Here is an 18,513-nt window from a genome sequence, read left to right as displayed (position 1 = left end):
CATACATACATACAGGGGCATCAACAGCAGTGTAGACCCCTGGGCTTACCAATGTATTGGGGGCCCCTACCGATCCTCCAGCGGTAGGGGTGGGGGAAGCTTTGGTGTCCCGCGGGTGTTATGAGGTATTATATCAACCACTCAGCATGTAGGGCCTGGATCAAAGGCGTAACTACCATAGGTGCAAGGGGTGCAGCTGCTATGGGGCCCGGAGCTGAAGGGGGCCCATTTTTACTGTTTAAGCAACGTTTTACACACATTTAAGACCATCAGTTGCTAAATAGGGGGCCCTTAAAAACTTTTGCTATGGGGCCTACGAATATCTAGTTACGCCCCTGGCCTGGATCAGTAATTTCCGCTAATTACCCATTTACTGCACAGATGGTGGGAGATGGGGTGTGAGAAGGAGGCATTGGGCTGAATGAAAAGGCCCTGATACATAACTTCCAGGGTGGTAGAGGATATTTAATATGCAGAGGAGGGGTGTATAGTGGAGTGGGTTTATTTTTCATAATTTTCTGGTGGAAGGACAGCTGCAGATATCTTCAGTTCCCGGAAAAAGATTTTAGATTTTAATGGAATTAAAAATTAGAGATTCCAACCTACCAAATGGCATTGGGGACTAGGGGATCAGAGTTCAGGAGGCAGAGCAATCTGCCAACGAGTATATAAAACTACATACCAGGTGTGCGGAGCTGGAGCCAGCTTCTGGAATGCTGATACAGTATCTCTGGTTCTGGGAACAGTAGAGACAAGTTACTGGTGTCCATCAAACCCTCTAAATCAGACAGTACCTGAAATATCGGACTGGGAAGAGCAATTAACAGGCTGGGATGGGGACCACTGCTTTGAAGTCAGATATCTCCGGTTCCCAAGGGCCAATTTCTAAAATTCTTGTATCCATGGAAATAGGGGACCCTCAGCTTTCAGCCTAGGACCCTTAGACTCCTGGGGGGGGGGGGGGTTCTGTATACTCAGAACCCCCCTGAGTGCGCCACTTGAATGCACCTTTGGGGTGCTGAAAAGTCAGTTTAGGTGTTTGGATCAATCATCAGGTATACTGCTTTACCACCCAGCAAAAGTAGTGATGATCATCCAGGCTTGATCCATGCTACATAACATTTCCCTTGCCAACCACATTATGTGGAGGATTGCATTGCAACAATCATGCAGGAAGCTGAAGCTACACAACCCATGGTAGTTAGGAGTACGCGGAGGGGGAATCTGATGCGTAGTGACATCATACGGTGGAATTTCTCAGGTAATTTCATTGATTAAATATACTAGTAAAAAGTGATAAAACAGTAACCTCACATACCATAAACAATTTTCCTTACAATATTACCAATGGTTAGGGGAGTAATATGGCCCCACTAAGAAATGAAGCACTACCTGAGTGTCCTTTGGTGTCTACATGCTGGTAAGTATCTTAATGCAATAGTGCATGACATTAAATAAAGTACCACTCTGTAGAAACTAGAGATGTGCAGGCTCTGATTTACTCTGATTTCAAAGCAGGATCTTATTGGCTATCCCAAATCACATGACAGTTGTTGACAGTTGATAGCCAATAAGATCCTGCTTTGAAATCAGAGTAAATCAGAGCATGCACATCTCTAGTAGAAACACCCAAAATGCACAGTAACATTGTGGATCACACCATTTTTGTGAAACTCACCAACTATTACAGTTAATTTTATGGAACAAAAACACAGACGCATGTTAACGTCAATAAACGAGTTTACTAATGTATGGAATGAAAGTATTTTGCAATGATGGACGTGTGTCCAGAGTGGCAGCCATTCTAACTTGTGTGCCCACACTTACACGGACACTGCTACCCACTTTTTTAAGTTGTTGAAATATATTTCTTAGGTAGCCTTGAATGTGCTGGCTTTGTGTTCCCATAAACAACATTTGCTTATGCTTAAAGGTATCTAAAGAGCATGCTAATTCATCTGCTGTAGATGGTATAGGCAGGGCCCCTTGGGGGGGGGGGGGGGGTGCGGGAAGCCGAAGATTGGCGCTGACAAGCAGGATGGGCATTAACGCTGATCCAGGTGCTGGGGGGGGAGGGGCTATGGGCATACAGCTTACCTGCTCCCTGCTTGGATTAAATCCATCCTGCTGCAGCTTCTTCCTTCTCTCCTCAGCGGCTGATTACCGCCCTCCAGTGGCAAATGCCTAAAGCTGCCTAGTGGTGCCGCCGGCCCTGGGTATAGGGAGTGGTTTGGTGATTGGTGTGTTTTGGGGTGGCAGCACATTTGAGGGCCTTTCACTGACAGTTGCCTGTGTGTTTTCATCCTCATGAGAATGCATCTACTGGTTGAAGAATTATTTCAGTGTCTTCTTCCATCATTTGGGATGCGTCAGATGTTTGCACCAGTTGTTGTGCTGTCCCTGTGAATATTTTGAAATGGGTAAGTATGCCAAAATAAGTGTGGAGTATGTGCCGGTGTGCATTTATGGTGGTTTGCTTGGTATGGAACATAACAATGGGTACTGTACAGTCAATGAATATGAACAGCATATTGTTTAATGGTGTGATGTAATATTTGTCTGCTGTTGTTGCTTCTACATAAATGCTACTATCACAATGTAGTAGGTTTCATTTACCCCATGCCATGCACAACATACAGTATCTGTGCACACTATAATGTGGTATGTGTGCAGCCATTAGCCTATAATGACATGTGTGTAATGTGCATGTGTTCAGATTTAAACAGGTTTTATCAAGTTTGTTAAAACTTATATGGCCTAAATGACCACTATTTCCTTTATGGTAGGGGGGTTGAGTACATTGTACTATAGTGTATGGTGCATGTTGCATGCATGTGTGTACTGTATGACTGATGTGTTTGTGTATTTTTTCTCACCTGAATCCAGACATACACATTGGCCTGTGTGTGGTGCATGAGCACTTCGGGAATGTTGAGCTGCAAACAAAATGGAGGACACAAGTTAAAAATATTGCATGGACTACATTTACTTACAGCATGCATCATTACATGTGAAAGATGTTAATTCCCTTTGCCAAACATTTATTTATTATTTATTAACAGTTTCTTATATAGCGCATACATATTCCGCAGCACTTTACAGAGAATATTTGATCATTCACATCAGGCCCTGCCCCAGTGGAGCTTACAATCTATATTCCCTACCACATGTACACGCACACACAGACATTCTAGGGTTAATTTTGTTTGGAGCCAATTAACATACCAGTATATTTTTGGATTGTGGGAGGACACCGGAGTACCCGGAGGAAACCCACGCAAGCATGGGGAGAATATAAAAACTCTGCACAGTTAGAGCCATAATGGGAATTGAACCAATGATCTCAGTGCTGTGAGGCAGCAATGCTAACCATTACACCATCCGTACTGCCCAACATGGCTCAGGATGAAAAAATGTGTGTGACCAAAATTGTGTGGATATATTATACAACCACATATTTCAAACACATTTATTGAAAAAATATTGACTGTAGAAAAGCACTATGGAGGCGTTATTGCTATCACTGTATATCAAATATGTTTTGGGCCTCACCAATTTGTGACTGTAACATCACTTGGTATGCATTTGAACAATACCAGCAGTTGTGGAACTACATGTCCCAGCATAGCCATCAATTGGGCTTTCTGAACAGTACATTTATATGAGGTCACCTTGCTGGGATGTGTAGTGCCACAGCAGTACTATTGTTAAGCAAACATTTAAAGACACTGTCAAGATCAAGTGCCATTCTGACTAACTGTAAAAAGCCATTCTGATGCCAGAATGGGCCTAACTGTATATAATGATGTCATGGTTAAGTGACCTGCATTTATTCTGTGTGGTTATGAAATTTTTTTTGTTGCATTGAGCAAAGATAACTCGGGAGCAGATGGAATCTCCTTCCTTTGAAATGGATGGAGTCAGCAAATTGAATAAGCTCAACGAGTTTCCCAGGAATATACTTTATACAAAATATATAATATATTTCAGGGAAATGCATTGAGCTTATTCAATTGGCTGACTCCATCCATTTTCTGTGACCTGTCCATCATCCCTCTGACATCCCCCACAATATCTGGATACAAATCGTTTTTGGGTTATCTGCATTATCCCTAATTATTCCAGGAAAGAGGAAGATCGTCAAATGGGAAGCTTGCGCCCTTGAAAATATAGGGCAATTCAGGACTCCTGAGTCACACAATTCTGGACAAATATCCTACCAGAAAAAAAACAGATGGTAATATATCCACTTTACTTGTCAGCCTTGTTTACAGACAAAATCCTTTATTCATTACGTAAAAAGGTTCCCTGTGATATTATATTTAAGAAGTGCACAATGACCTTTTAAATGTCAAAACGATTCACTTATTTTATTTTTATTTTTGAATAAACTTGTGTTTAAATGTATATAGAGAACCGTGTTGTCTAATTATTGGGACAGCCAGCGCTGGCACTCACCTTCTTGTAGTGTTTTCACTTAAATTAAAAAATCATAATTTAGTTTTGGTGTCTGTTGTTATCCAGCTGAAGCCATGCTACCATGTAATTCATAATTTTGTGTGTCGGCAGAACCATAGCTGCCGTGGACTAAGGGCCTTATTCTGGTTCACTCTGAGGAAAATTCCTTCTCAAACAGACAAAACCATGTGCACTGCAGGTTGGGCAGATATAACAGGTGCAGATAGAATTAGATTTGGGTGGGGTTTTTCTTCAAAGTGAAATCTATATTGGAAAACCATTTGGAGTGATTTTCCAATTATCTGCAATTCATTGCAGGGCTTTTCCCTACAATCGTAATTGATTTAATGAACTGTCCATATATCGGTTCATTATAGTCCGTATAGTTGGAACAGGATCATATAAAGAGGAACAATCAGGGGTGCCTAATCCTTTTTCCCAGTATCCATTCATTATGAACTGTTTATTTCTTAATAACTTTTTATTGTATGTTATAATGTATTATTTTTTTTGTTTTAAATATAAAAAGCAATTATCAGCACGCTGTATAGAAATTAGTTTTATTTCCTCTAAGCGCAGCTATTTCTCTTTTCGGTACTCTTTACCTAGAAGGGCGCCCACGATTTTGATCTTGGGCATCGTAAGGAAAAAAAATTGCGTCGGTCGCGACCAAAAAAAATCGCATGCGATGCGACCGATGCGATTTCCCATAGGGAACAATGTTAAATGTCCCAATTGACCCGATTTTCCATAGGGAACAATGTTAAATGGCCCACAGAGGCCAAATAGGCACCCTGAAGTGTGAAATGGCCCCCCCAATTGTTAACGCCACCCCATGATCAATGTCAACCCGAAGCGTGGCGAGCGCAGCGAGCCCACGAGGGGCGGCGGTATGCGTCCTACGACCTTTTCATACCCCCACTATCCTCGTCGGCGTGGAGTTGAGAATAGAAAGTGTGGCGAGCACAGCGAGCCACCGAGCCCGAAGCGTGGTGAGGGGACGCGGACACCTTCACGGGCATACGCATCAGCTCGCGGGCTTCACAGGTGTCCGCGTCCGCTCGCTGCGCTCGCCACACTTTCTATTCTCAACTCCACGCTGACGTGGATAGTGGGAGTATGAAAAGGTCGTAGGACGCGTACCGCTGCGCTCGCCACGCTTCGGATTGACGTTGATCGTGGGGTGGCGTTAACAATTGGGGGGGCCATTTCACACTTCAGGGTGGTTATTTGGCCTCTGTGGGCCTTTTAACATTGTTCCCTATAGAAAAACGGGTCAATTGGGACATTTAACATTGTTCCCTATGGGAAATCGCGATAATCGCGTCGGTCGCATCGCATGCGATTTTTTGGTACATGCGATGCCCGCGATGGCCGCGATGGGCGCCCTTCTAGGTAAAGAGTACCCTCTTTTCTTATCTCTTTTGTTTTTATAGGGGAGTGATTACCCCTTCATTATAGCTGCTGCTTATTTCAGTGAGAGCCCTAAGTAGTGCATGTACTGAACAACTGTCCGAGAATCAGTACAAACTCTCCTGTCCCAATGAAAATGCTGGCCGTTCCCATGGGTACATGGGTGAACTGACATCAGCCGCCCACCCCATCTTCATCCCGATGGCAGCAAATAAAAGTCAGTTTCAGCAAGTCAGCAATTAAAACTTTTATTTGCGATGGCAGGAGAAATCATTCAATGGTCGTCGACCAACGAATTATATCTTCTGCTGCAGAAACGTGCGAGGGGATGTGTTTTCATTACACATCCCATCGCATGTTAAAGAGGGGAATTGGTGGCAGCACGTTAGCAGGCTGCATCACTGGTGCTCGGTATGCTACAAGATTCATAGCTTACCAAGTAAACTAGAATCACCCCCACTGAGCGATATTTGCTGTTTTCTTCCAATGTTGATTTATATAGTCAAATCTAAAGTACATTTTTAGCAGTACTTTCAGCTTTGCTCACTGCATTAGTCTTAGCAGTCTCAGTAGTGTCTGTGCTGTAAACTGATACTCTAGATACAAATGTTGCAAACTGCAGCTCTGGTCTCTGGTTTGCATATGCAGATGGAGCAGCTTCCGTTGGAGCTGTTCCTGGTGATAGAATCACCATCCGCCAGTCACCAACAGCCGCCACCAGTGGATGGAAGGGGGCAGACACGCACAAGACGCTTGCGTGCTCCATTCCTTCGGAGCCCTCTGGTGCCCACACCAAGTCCCATGCACCTCGCCGCAGCTCCCACTGGCTCCCCCCACTCCCTGTCCGTTTCCAATGTGTACTGCGCCATGCTGACGGGGACACAAATGCGTGTGAGACATCCATGCATCCCCGTCATACGTAGCGCCTCTCCGCCAGCCTGCACCAGCCCAGAAAATCTGGTGATTTCCTGAGCTGGCTGAGAGGCGCTCCATTTGTAGTGTAGAATACAGTGCAATTTGGATTCAGTATGGGTCTTATACAATGCAGAATGGATACAGTGTGGGCTGAATACAATGCGGGGTGAATACAAAATGGGTCAGATACAGTGCAGAAAGGTGCAGTGTGCTCCATAGGGTGCACTGACAGGCACTACCAAGGGTGTTTTGTCAAGAGCTGCCACTTGATAATGGGGTTGTCAGCCCCAATAGACCCAGGCAAAAAAGAAAAAGGCATTGGTTTGATGAAAATATACAATATTTAATAACAATTAAAACACATGACATGAGATAACACAACAATGGGTTAAAAATGGTGGTTAAGTAATGAAGAATCTGGACCGGAGGCTGAAAGATTGGGACCAATGAATAGTTCGTTTTAGCAGATTAGGGGTGCAACTGGTTAGTGAGGTGAGGATGCCCACTGGGCTGATAGTTACCACTGGTGGTTATGGTTTGTCCAATCCCGAATGCAGGGTTGCAGAGATGTCCTCAGATGAATGCGACAATAGGGCCACAATGGCGAAATCCAATGATGTTATGGGGCTAGATGTTGAATGAGCCACAGGTTTCTTGCGTCGCTAGAGGCTCCAATCTCAGGGATGGTGTGGAGCAGGTGTCCTCAGGGTTGATTAGGTTTGTGAGACCAGATGGTCAATAATTTCAGAAGGGGATATCCAACCTTGATTCCTGCATATAATGTAAACCAGCGTGGTAGCAGAAATGGTAACCAGCAATTGTGGGAGTAATTGATAAGGTGCCCTCTGGGCAACCAGGAGCACTGAGAGGTTCAGATGGTGAAAGTCAGGTGGGAGTCAGCTAATCTGGTCCAGGATAAAGCTGCTTGGAAAGGTGCAGCTTTATCAAAGATACAGATACAGTGCAGGTCAGATACAATGTGGAATATGGAACAGGTTGAATACATTAGAGTATATAGTATTGGTTGGATGCATTATGGATCATATACGCCAAGTACACTTACTGTGGCAGGGGTTGTCGGTATTGCAGGGGTCCTGGCAGTGTCCTCAGAGCAGGGTGGCAGCAGTGCAGAATGTTCTGGCATTACAGGTGTGCCGGAGGTGTACTCAGTGGCTGCCCATTGATGCAATTGGACTTTTGAAATCATCGGCCCACCCACTGCTGCCTGTTCCCTACCACTTCTTTGCTCCTCGGTGCAGGCTACTCTTTCGGCAGCTCGGCAATAGCAGAATGCAGAGTTGGGAGCACTTCTCTCCTGCCCGGTGCCTCCCCACTCTGCAGATTATGTGTGTGCCAGTGGCTGCCCCCACTGTGTAGATGTGTTGTGGGCAAGGCTCAACTGGCACACCTAATTTTGGTCCTACTGGAGAGAACATTTCAGGCACGCTCCAACCTGGGAGCACTACAAGTGAAAATGTATACACATGTGCAGAATATGTCCTACATATGTGCAGTCAACCTGCTATGAAAGTAGAATATGTTGTTTAGAACAGGGGTCCTCAAACTGTTTTGCTCTGGGACCCCATCAGACAATAAAAATAATGACAGGACCCCAGCAAGTTACTGCAGATGGTCATCACATCACATGTGTAGGCAGCAGACAGCATTGTGGAGGCACAATATGATGGGAGGAGCCTGAAGTAACAGACAACTCAACAGATTTTCTAGACTCCTTGAATCACTGACTGAGATTAGAAAAGTCATCAGCCTGATGGTCAGCAACATGGAGTCGCGAGCCCATGCTGAGAAGGTCGGGACCCACTTTGGGGTTTGAGAACCACTGGTCTTTAAAAAAAAAACAAAAAAAAAAACACAAAAACACACCATTGCCAGTACTTTATGATTAAATTAAATGAGTTAGTTAAAAGCACATATACATTTTTTGGCAAGTTATATTTGTATTTACTAGTATTTATTGAAAGATGGTGTTTCTGTAAATTAATACTTATTTGAATTGTAAATCACATTTTATATAGACAGTTATGATTGAACTAGAGTACATAAAATGCACCTGTGCACTCTACTCAAATTTCATTTAAACTGACTTAATGTGTAAAATTCATTATGGTAATCTTACAGAATTTGCATGCAGGATTTCTTTTCCTTTTATAATTCACTGTGTGTTTGAACTTATACAAATAACTGTTAATTTCAGTTCAGTGTCATTAATGGATGACTAATTGCAAAGCATTTATTTATAACATAAAAATATGCATTACATATTCATAAAATTATGTAAGATAATGGAAAACAGTATTTAATGGCACAACGACAGGCTTTTATTGTAATTATCTACTACATACATTGGTATATAATATTTGTGCTTATTTTCAATGAATAATGATACATTTTTATTTACAAGCATTTGCTGCATATTTCTATTTTTCTTTTAAGTATTTATTCTTTTTAACGTTTTAAATACGCTTTTCACAATTTACAGAAAGTTATAGTGAACAAAGAAAAATCACTGAAAATATTATTTTTTAGATAAGACATTTTTCCACTGTCTTATGGCCCCCATACACTATGCGATTTGAGCCCTATAATACCTGATTCCGGCGGATCGGGCCAAGAAATTGATTGAAATCGCATGTGTATGACATCCAATCCGATTTGATGTGAGATCCCATGCACATTGGGTCAGAATTGTAGTTCAGACCTGCAGAACATAAGATAGATCAGAATCGGATCTGTCAGCGGCTCAGAGCAGCCGCCAAAATGGTTTGTTAAGGTTTTTTTCATTCTCCTGGTCCCCGGGACTCTTTACATGCGGTAAATTACATTCAATTAATTGCATGTAAAAAATCAAGTGCCAAATCATATGTGATCCTCCCCGGAAACTGCCTGGTGGCTCATGGGAGAATTGGATGTGACTTCTGCCCTTGTAGAAGTCACATAGTGTATGGGGGCCTTAACACAGGGTTAATCAGATTAGTAATATTAGTAAATCTAGTATATGGATGAACAATATATAGTATGTATACATTCTCATCAGGGCTTTTTATATAATACAAATACTCATAGTCAGATTGCACTCCATTAAAAGTCAGAATAGTGTTTCTTCATTATTGGGTAAGGATAATGTGTTCAGTAAATAAAAACCTTACTTCTGATTTTTATTATAGAGCATATTTTTTATTATCATTTAATTTATACTATTTTTAAGTATATTTTATAAATGTCATACTATACTGTATGACAAGTTTCACATTCAATATCTAAAGCCTTCATTTTTTAATTGGGTATGGGTCATAGGGTGGACAGCAGTAAGGTCAACATGCTTTATGCTTTATCTAATGTAAGTTATGCTTAAAAGCTGCTGATTGGCTGTGTATGCAGAGAGCCGCCTCAGGGGAGTGTCTGTGAGTGACATTCAGAGTAGTCAAGGGTTCAGTGTGAATGGGGCATGGGAATAACCAAATTGTAGTGTAAAAGTGGTCTGACACTGATTGGATCTGTGGGCAAAAACCCGGTTTGGATCTTGGAAAAGTTACAGGTGTTGCGAAATACTTGCAACTGAAAAGCATAACTATTGTAAAAGCACAAGTACTGTAAAAACACAAAAAAGAAAACCTTTAAAAACAAGTCTGAGCTAAAGGAGAGGCACAAATTCCAAATGTGTGATTTCAAAAAATACATTTAATTAAAAAACAACATATAACGCTTTCACATAGATTGGTAAATATTTGAAACCTCAGTACAACAGAGGAAATCTATTTTACTGAGGTATAAATAACAAACCTTTCTAGTGAATACTAGGATCAAATAATGTGATTAAATTACATTTGAAGAGATTTACTCATAACACTCATAAAAAGGACATTTGATTTCTGTAGACCCGATTGCAATCAGAAAAAAGAGTTTAACCGAGCATATAGCAATCCAGAATGTATCATGTACAATAGAATAAAAATAGAGATTTGTTTTTTGCTACATTTGTGATACCAGTTTCTGTGTGTTTCTATTGTACCAGTGACTTTTTGCTGCATCTGTGATGTAGCCAAGATGCACAATTTAAATAAAATGATGGTACACTACTCATCTGGGATTGCCTCGGTTGCACTGGACAAGTCACACTTTGTCATTTAAAGACATTAAGGACCTTATTCTGGTTCACCTGCAAAGGCAAATTCCTTCTCAAATGAACAAAACCATGTGCACTGCAGGTGGGGCAGATGTAACATATGCAGAGAGATTTAGATTTGGGTGGGTTATTTTGTTTCTGTGCAGGTAAAATACTGGCTGCTATATTTTTTACATTACAATATAGATCGTACTTTGTAGTAAATCCTCACCCAAATCTAATTCTCTCTGCACAAGTTACTTCTGCCCCACCTGCAGTGCACATGGGCCCTTATTCTGAATACCACAAATCTCTACCAAGTCTAGGATTGATATAGATATAATGAAATAATCAGGACAAAATAATAAAACTATGGATGGTGTAATGGTTAGCATTACTGCCTCATAGCACTGAGGTCATGGTTTCGATACCCACTATGGCCCTTACTGTGCAAGGATTGTATATTCTCCCCGTGTTTGCGTGGGTTTCCTCAGGGTACCAAAAATATACTGGTAGGTTAATTGGTTCCCAACTAAATTAACCCTAGAATGAATGTGTGTGCGTGTACATGTGGTAGGGAATATGGAATACATATGAAATCCCGGCGGTCGGAATCCCGGTGTCCAAAATCCCGACCGCCGAAATCCCGACAAGAGGGGGGACGTGGATCGCCCCCCCCCCCCCTTGCGGGCTTGCTGCGCTCGCCACACAGCGGGCCCGGTGCCTCGCTACGCACGGCGCACTAATTTATTCTCCCGCTATGAGTGTCGTGGACACCCACGGAGGGAGAAAGTGTCGGAATTCGGTGGTCGGGATTCCGGCGGCGGGATTTTGACCATCAGGATTCCGACCGCCGGGATTATAACTGCATCCCGGGAATATAGATAGTAAGCTCCACTGGGGCAGGGACTGATGTGAATGTTCAACTGTACTATGTAAAGCACGGCGGAATATGTATGCGCTATATAAGAAACTGTTAATAATAAAAGTAAAGGTGCCCTTACATGGTGCGATAGGCACCGAGGGTTTTGTAATAGGTCACATTGCATACATTTTGCAATGCAATGAGATGCAATGCAATCTAGTACAAAAAGTATGTGCAGCACATACCTTTTGTGCTGTGTGATGTGCATGGGAGTACGCATTACATGACACCTGTTAAATTGTACCATGTATGGGCACCTTTAGACTAGTTAAAGGACAGCATATATAGCTATTGAAGTCAGACAAAATAGAGTCAAACAAATTCACTGGGTAAAGATTTAGGTAAAATACAGAGCAACAACAATAACAATAGCAAGGCAAAACAGAACAATTCAGTCAGAAATTGGTCCCAAAACAGTTTCTAAGATTATAAATAAAACTATGAACACAATAACACAGGGACATAATTTGAAATACTATACTGTGAAAACTACCTCAAGGTGTATTACCAAAAAAGTGTTTAAATTAAATTTACGTTATTACTCTTGCAAACATATGTATAGATGAAAAAGTACTTGAATAGTTAACATAAGCTATGAGAAATAAGCTAACACAGGGTGCATGAGAGCTCATAGCTTATGTTAACTATTTCCCTAGATGCTTTGCAACAGGTGTGTTGGTAATTGCTTCACCTTTGAAAAGCATAATCTGCTGTGAACATTAGAGCAGATACAGTAGCATGCCTAAAATCAAATATTATTGTGATAGCTATGTTTATTGTAATAATTTTGAGCAATAGTGTTAGGACCTGCAGAAAAGTGGGGTCCCGTGAGGGGGGCTTCAGGCTTAAATGCAATGATCAATACATGAACAAAATCTCCACTGTTAATAGTGAATATGGAGCCCCTGTAATTTCTATTTAAATAATGTTGTCACAAGCCATAGGGCACCTCAAAACTAGGAAAGGGGAGTGCCGATGTTCAGTGTATAATATATAGGCATACCTTCAGGGCCAGTGTAATGCTTCTCAGCACCCTAGGCAAAACTTCAACCAACTCCCCCCCCCCCCTACTGCTACCAATACCCACTTTCCGGAATGGCAGGTCCACCCAGCCCACCGGGAAAGTGGGCAAGTCCCATGTTTTCCATGGAGGCCTCCCTTTGCCATCCACAATAGAGTACAAGGAGATGGGGGCAGATATGTAGGGAAATTATGGAGGTGAGGTCTTAGAAGTTCCACCGCAGCCACCTGCATTAAGTACATATATAAATCCTTACAGGCTGTGAGTTTGGGGATAAGCCAAAAGCACAGTCAGTAGGAACCCCAGCGCTCTTAATCAAACTTTAGTGGGATTAACAAGTGGGTGGCAGCTGCTGCAGTTCACACCTGTGGGAATTGCCTGTACCCACAAATTTTAGTACTAGAAAAGGAAAAAAGGGGAAGTGGTGTGTATTGCGCTGCTAGCCACAAATAAATCTAGGGGAATATACTCCACAAACAAATAAAATCAATATAGACCAATGTGCAAAGATGAAGTGGACACACTGCTTTAAAAAAGTATAAATTTTATATAATTAAATACATTGGATATAAGACAAACAATTGATAATAAACATAAAAATAAAAATAAAAAATACAGATTATGAAAATAAAAAGCACAGTAAGTACACTATAGATCTGTTGGACAGGATAATAAATATCAATCCTTAATAGGATAAAGGATAGATGTTATTGGCTTAGGGGTGCACCGCTGTAGATAGATCGTATAAGTAGTTAGGAGTCGAATGATAAATGCTGTTATAATGTTATTGAAATGGTGGTTAGTGATGCTCAGTCCAATGCAGGTTATTATTTATGAGGATGAGGTTAGTAATGATTAGCAGTCATTTGTACAAATAGAATGAATGCAGTAGAAGTCAAATGCGACTAGGCTCCATGCCAGTATATGCCATGCAATGACGTCATTGCATTGAGACGTTAGAGGCTGACCGCTGACCCAGGAGTAACCACGCTGCATACGGCTTCCCAGCGCCTCCACCAGTAACAAGCGCCTTTCTTCAATACCACCGCAGTCTGCATATTCGGACGCTCCGTACGACGGGAGGAGAGGCTTTTACCCGCCGGCACCTATTCTAAGGTGACCCACAGAGGACAACTACCGGCGGCCACCCGCACCCCGAGAACGGAGCAACCAACAGACCGCTCAAGCCGCTACTGACACAGGGTGAGACAACCAACCAAAACCCCTGCGTCCTAGTGCTGCTTGTTCTATTGCCGCTCTCATATATATTTATACTGGCATGGAGCCTAGTCGCATTTGACTTCTACTGCATTCATTCTATTTGTACAAATGACTGCTAATCATTACTAACCTCATCCTCATAAATAATAACCTGCATTGGACTGAGCATCACTAACCACCATTTCAATAACATTATAACAGCATTTATCATTCGACTCCTAACTACTTATACGATCTATCTACAGCGGTGCACCCCTAAGCCAATAACGTCTATCCTTTATCCTATTAAGGATTGATATTTATTATCCTGTCCAACAGATCTATAGTGTACTTACTGTGCTTTTTATTTTCATAATCTGTATTTTTTATTTTTATTTTTATGTTTATTATCAATTGTTTGTCTTATATCCAATGTATTTAATTATATAAAATTTATATTTTTTTAAAGCAGTGTGTCCACTTCATCTTTGCACATTGGTCTATATTGATTTTATTTGTTTGTGGAGTATATTCCCCTAGATTTATTTGTGGCTAGCAGCGCAATACACACCACTTCCCCTTTTTACCTGCATTAAGTACAACAAAGATCCTCATGGACATCCTTGATTTTTTTGATAGGTAGACTTGATGGCGCCCTAGGCAGCTGCCTAAAGCTGCCTAATGGTAGAGCCGGCCCTGCATACCTCCCAACATTTGATGGCTCGAAGGAGGGAGAGGGCGCGTGCTGTAGATGCAACCTGAAATTTTGGGGGCATGGTCTAACTAGAAGGGGGCATGGCATGTACTCACAGTGTTTCTGTGAGGCCAAGCCTCATTTTCACCGCTGTGGGGGCATGCCCAGCGGCTCTGTGAGCTGCTGGCTATGCTCCCAGCCTCTCTGCAGGAACAGACGCTATGTCAGGGGTGACTCCCAACTACCCCCGCCTCGGGACACTGCTGGAACATCCCAAAAAAACAGATCGTTCCTGCGATAAGTGGGACAGTTGGGAGGTATGTATAAGATTGACTAAGCCAGTAAGACTATCAGCATAAAATGTAATAATTTACATTTAAACAATTTTTTTTTCTTGTGCTAATAAACTATTTAATTGATAAATGTTTGGTGAAGTTCTATATAAAAGTTTGTATGCTTTAATACTCTAAATGCCTTGACACTTTGTACAAAAAAAATAAGTAACATTGTTCCGCATGCCATTTTCTATGTCAAAATGAAATCAAATGCTTAATAACACTAATGTTGAATGGATAATGTGAGGTAGTGCGCACTGAATTTTGGAAGCCAAGATGCCAAATTGTGATAAACTATTAAAGCCTTTGTTCCTTTTTTGAGTGGTAAGACTGATTTTGCTTTATCCTCTTGTATCTATTGACGTATGCTGATTGCAATGTCAGCAAGCTATTGTCTAATTGAGATTTTTTTTTCCTCTGTTCATAAAAGAACTAAGCATTGTAATAATTCTTCTTGTAGTCTGTATGATGTTCTAGTGGATTTTGGTAATGAATGCACAAATGTATTATCAAGGTCTTTTCTAAATACAGAGATTATTTAGTTTACATTGAATATGGCAAATGAATGCACTATATGGTTTTGAATAAAAGCATTAAGAATAATGTCAAATATATTTAATGCAATAATACCAACAACTCAAGTCAAATACTAAAAAAATATTTTATTAATATGGATACAATATAATTTAGTTTGTTCAAAATAATACATTTTCCTTTTAAATTCAGGCAATTGTTATCCATTAACACTGAATGAACTTGGTTAAATTGCTATAAATTAAATAAATATTATGTTTGCATGCTGGCTTTGACAAAATGTCCCCCTCCACAGGGGTATAAATTCATAGGCAAAATAGACGATGGTCTATCTCTTTCCCTCCATGATGGTGGAGTGCTACAATTGAGGAGGCAAAGGTTGAAGTAATTTGTCAATAATCCTGCCAGTTGTGGATTATCACCAGACATTTTCCAATAGTTCTTTTTGGGCTCTTCCCCCATTGTTTCTCTCCAGCCTTATTTCCCCATGTTTCTGCAGCCCCAATTCCTTAGTCTCTGTGTAGCCAGCCTCCTCCTGTCTCTTTAGCCACCCATTACTTACCCAACTATACTCATTGTCTCTTTACCAGGGGAGGATTGGGATGAAGAACCAGCCCGGAAAATTTCTAAAAGCAGCCCTACAAAAGGTGTGGAGTCCAAGAAGGGGGTGGAGTCTTTTAAAGAGGGGAAGGCAGGGGAACCCCTTATCAAAAGCAAGAGGTCCCTCCCGCCTTGTACCACACACTCCAGGACTGAACTGGGGCTAAAAATAGGCACTGCCATTTACAGCACACAGGCAGACATGGCGTCCGCATCTGGCTCCTGGCATAGACTCTTCCCTGGGGCGATGTGAGAGGAGGAATAGGGAGAGATGCGAGAGTGAGAACAGGAACAGAGAAAAATGTGATAGGAGGAAAGGGGTACACTTAAAAGGAGGAGGAACAGGGAGAGACGTGAGAGGAGGAACAGAGACACTTCAGAAGAGGAACAGGGAGAGATGAGAGAGGAGAAGGAACAGGGGGAGATGTGAGAGGAACAGGGGGAGACATGAGAGGAGGAGAAGAACGGGGAGACATGAGAGGAGGAGAGCAACAGGGGGAAACAGAGACTGGGAGAGGAACAGGGAAAGACGTGAAAGGAGGATCAGGGGGAGAAGTGAAAGGAGGAACGGGGGAGATGTGAGAGGAGGAGGAACAGGGGAGATATGAGAGGAGGAGGAGGAGATGGAACAGGGAGACAAGAAAGAGGAAGATAAAGGAGAAGGGATAAGAGGAATAGGGAGAGACATAAGAGTAATAGGGGGAGATGTGAGAGGAACGGGGAGACATGGGAGGAGGAGAGGAACGGGGAGACATGAGAGGAAAAGGGGGAGACGGGAAAGGATAACAGGAACAGGGGGAGATGTGAGAGGAGGAGAAGGAACCGGGGGAGACTTGAGAGGAGGAGAGGAACAGGGGGGGAAGAACAGGGGGGACGTGAGAGGAGGAGAAGGAACCGGGGGAGACTTGAGAGGAGGAGAGTAACAGGGGGAGAAGAACAGGTGGGACATGAGAGGAGGAGAGTATCAGGGGGAGACGTGAGAGGGGAGAGGAACAGGGGAAGGCGTGAAAGGAGGAGGAACAAGAAGAACCTTGAGAGGGGGAACAGGGGGAGACATACAGTAAGATGGTGAGACATGAGTGTGGAACAGGGGGAGACATGAGAGGAGAAGGAGCAGGGGGAGAGGTGAAAAGAGGAGGAACAGGGGGAGATGTGAAAGGAGGATCAAGGAGAGAAGTAAAAAGAGGAATGGGGGACATGTGATAGGAGGAGGAACAGGAGAGACATGAGAGGAGGAGGAGGAACAGGGTGAGACATGAGAGTAGGAGAGTAACAGGGGGAGATGTGAAAGGATAAAAGAAACAGGGGGAGACATGAGAGATGGAGAGAAAGGTAAGACATGAGAAGAGAGGAACAGGGGGAAACGTGAAAGGAGGAGGAACGGGGGGAGACATGAAAGAGGAGGAGGAATAAGGGGCGACTTGAAAGGGAGAACAGGGGGAGACATGAGAGGAATATATATTTGTACCACTGCTTCCAGCCACACAGAGCCAGGCTGCGCTGCATCATATATTAAATATTAGTTTAAAGTTATGTAACTCTCATCTGCAGTCAACTCAATCTGCAGCTGTGCAGTCCAGGCGCCGCCCATGCTGTTGTTGATGATTCTCAGCCTAGTGCAAAAACCCCTGCTTTGCCTGCTGGGTAAATTTTGGCTGGTGCCCCCTAGCCCTGTTGCTAGTTTTAACTATGTTTCTACACCCTTCTCCCAGCAAAGGCAGGGTTAGGCAGAGTTAAGCACTTAGAGGGGGGTTAGGGTTAGGCTGTGGGGTGGGAGCAGAGCCATATTAAGGGGGAGAATAGGGGGTAAGTACCCTAGGGCCCTACACTTTAAGAGAGCCCACCGGCAAGAGCTGCTGCACAGGGATGCCTATGCCCATATTTAGGCTCCACCATCAGTGGCAGGACTTAAAATGGTCATGGAGAGGAGAGCTCACTTACCCTGCCAACACCCCCCAAGGGCTGGCGCTAGTGTGTTCAGTGCCCCCTACAATGTATAAACTGTGCCCTACCGCCAAAATGTTATAAAGGAATAGTGCACACTGAATGTGCACGCCAAATAAAAAGGTAGTTAGTGTTGTCACAGAGTAGTACCCCCAGTTCAAATTTTTATTCTAGAGTAGAACAATCCTATTCACCTTACACAAGTAGTGACCCATATTTACATTACACAGCACGCAGTGACCCATATTCACATTACACTGCGCGTAGTGACTGATATTCACATTACACAGCACATAGTGACACATACAGTAGTCACATTACACATCACATAGGCCCTTATTCTGATTGACG

This window comes from Crinia signifera, chromosome 2 (genome assembly GCF_055691185.1).
Source record: "Crinia signifera chromosome 2, ASM5569118v1, whole genome shotgun sequence".
NCBI lineage: Eukaryota > Metazoa > Chordata > Amphibia > Anura > Myobatrachidae > Crinia > Crinia signifera.
This window is presented reverse-complemented; position numbering follows the sequence as displayed.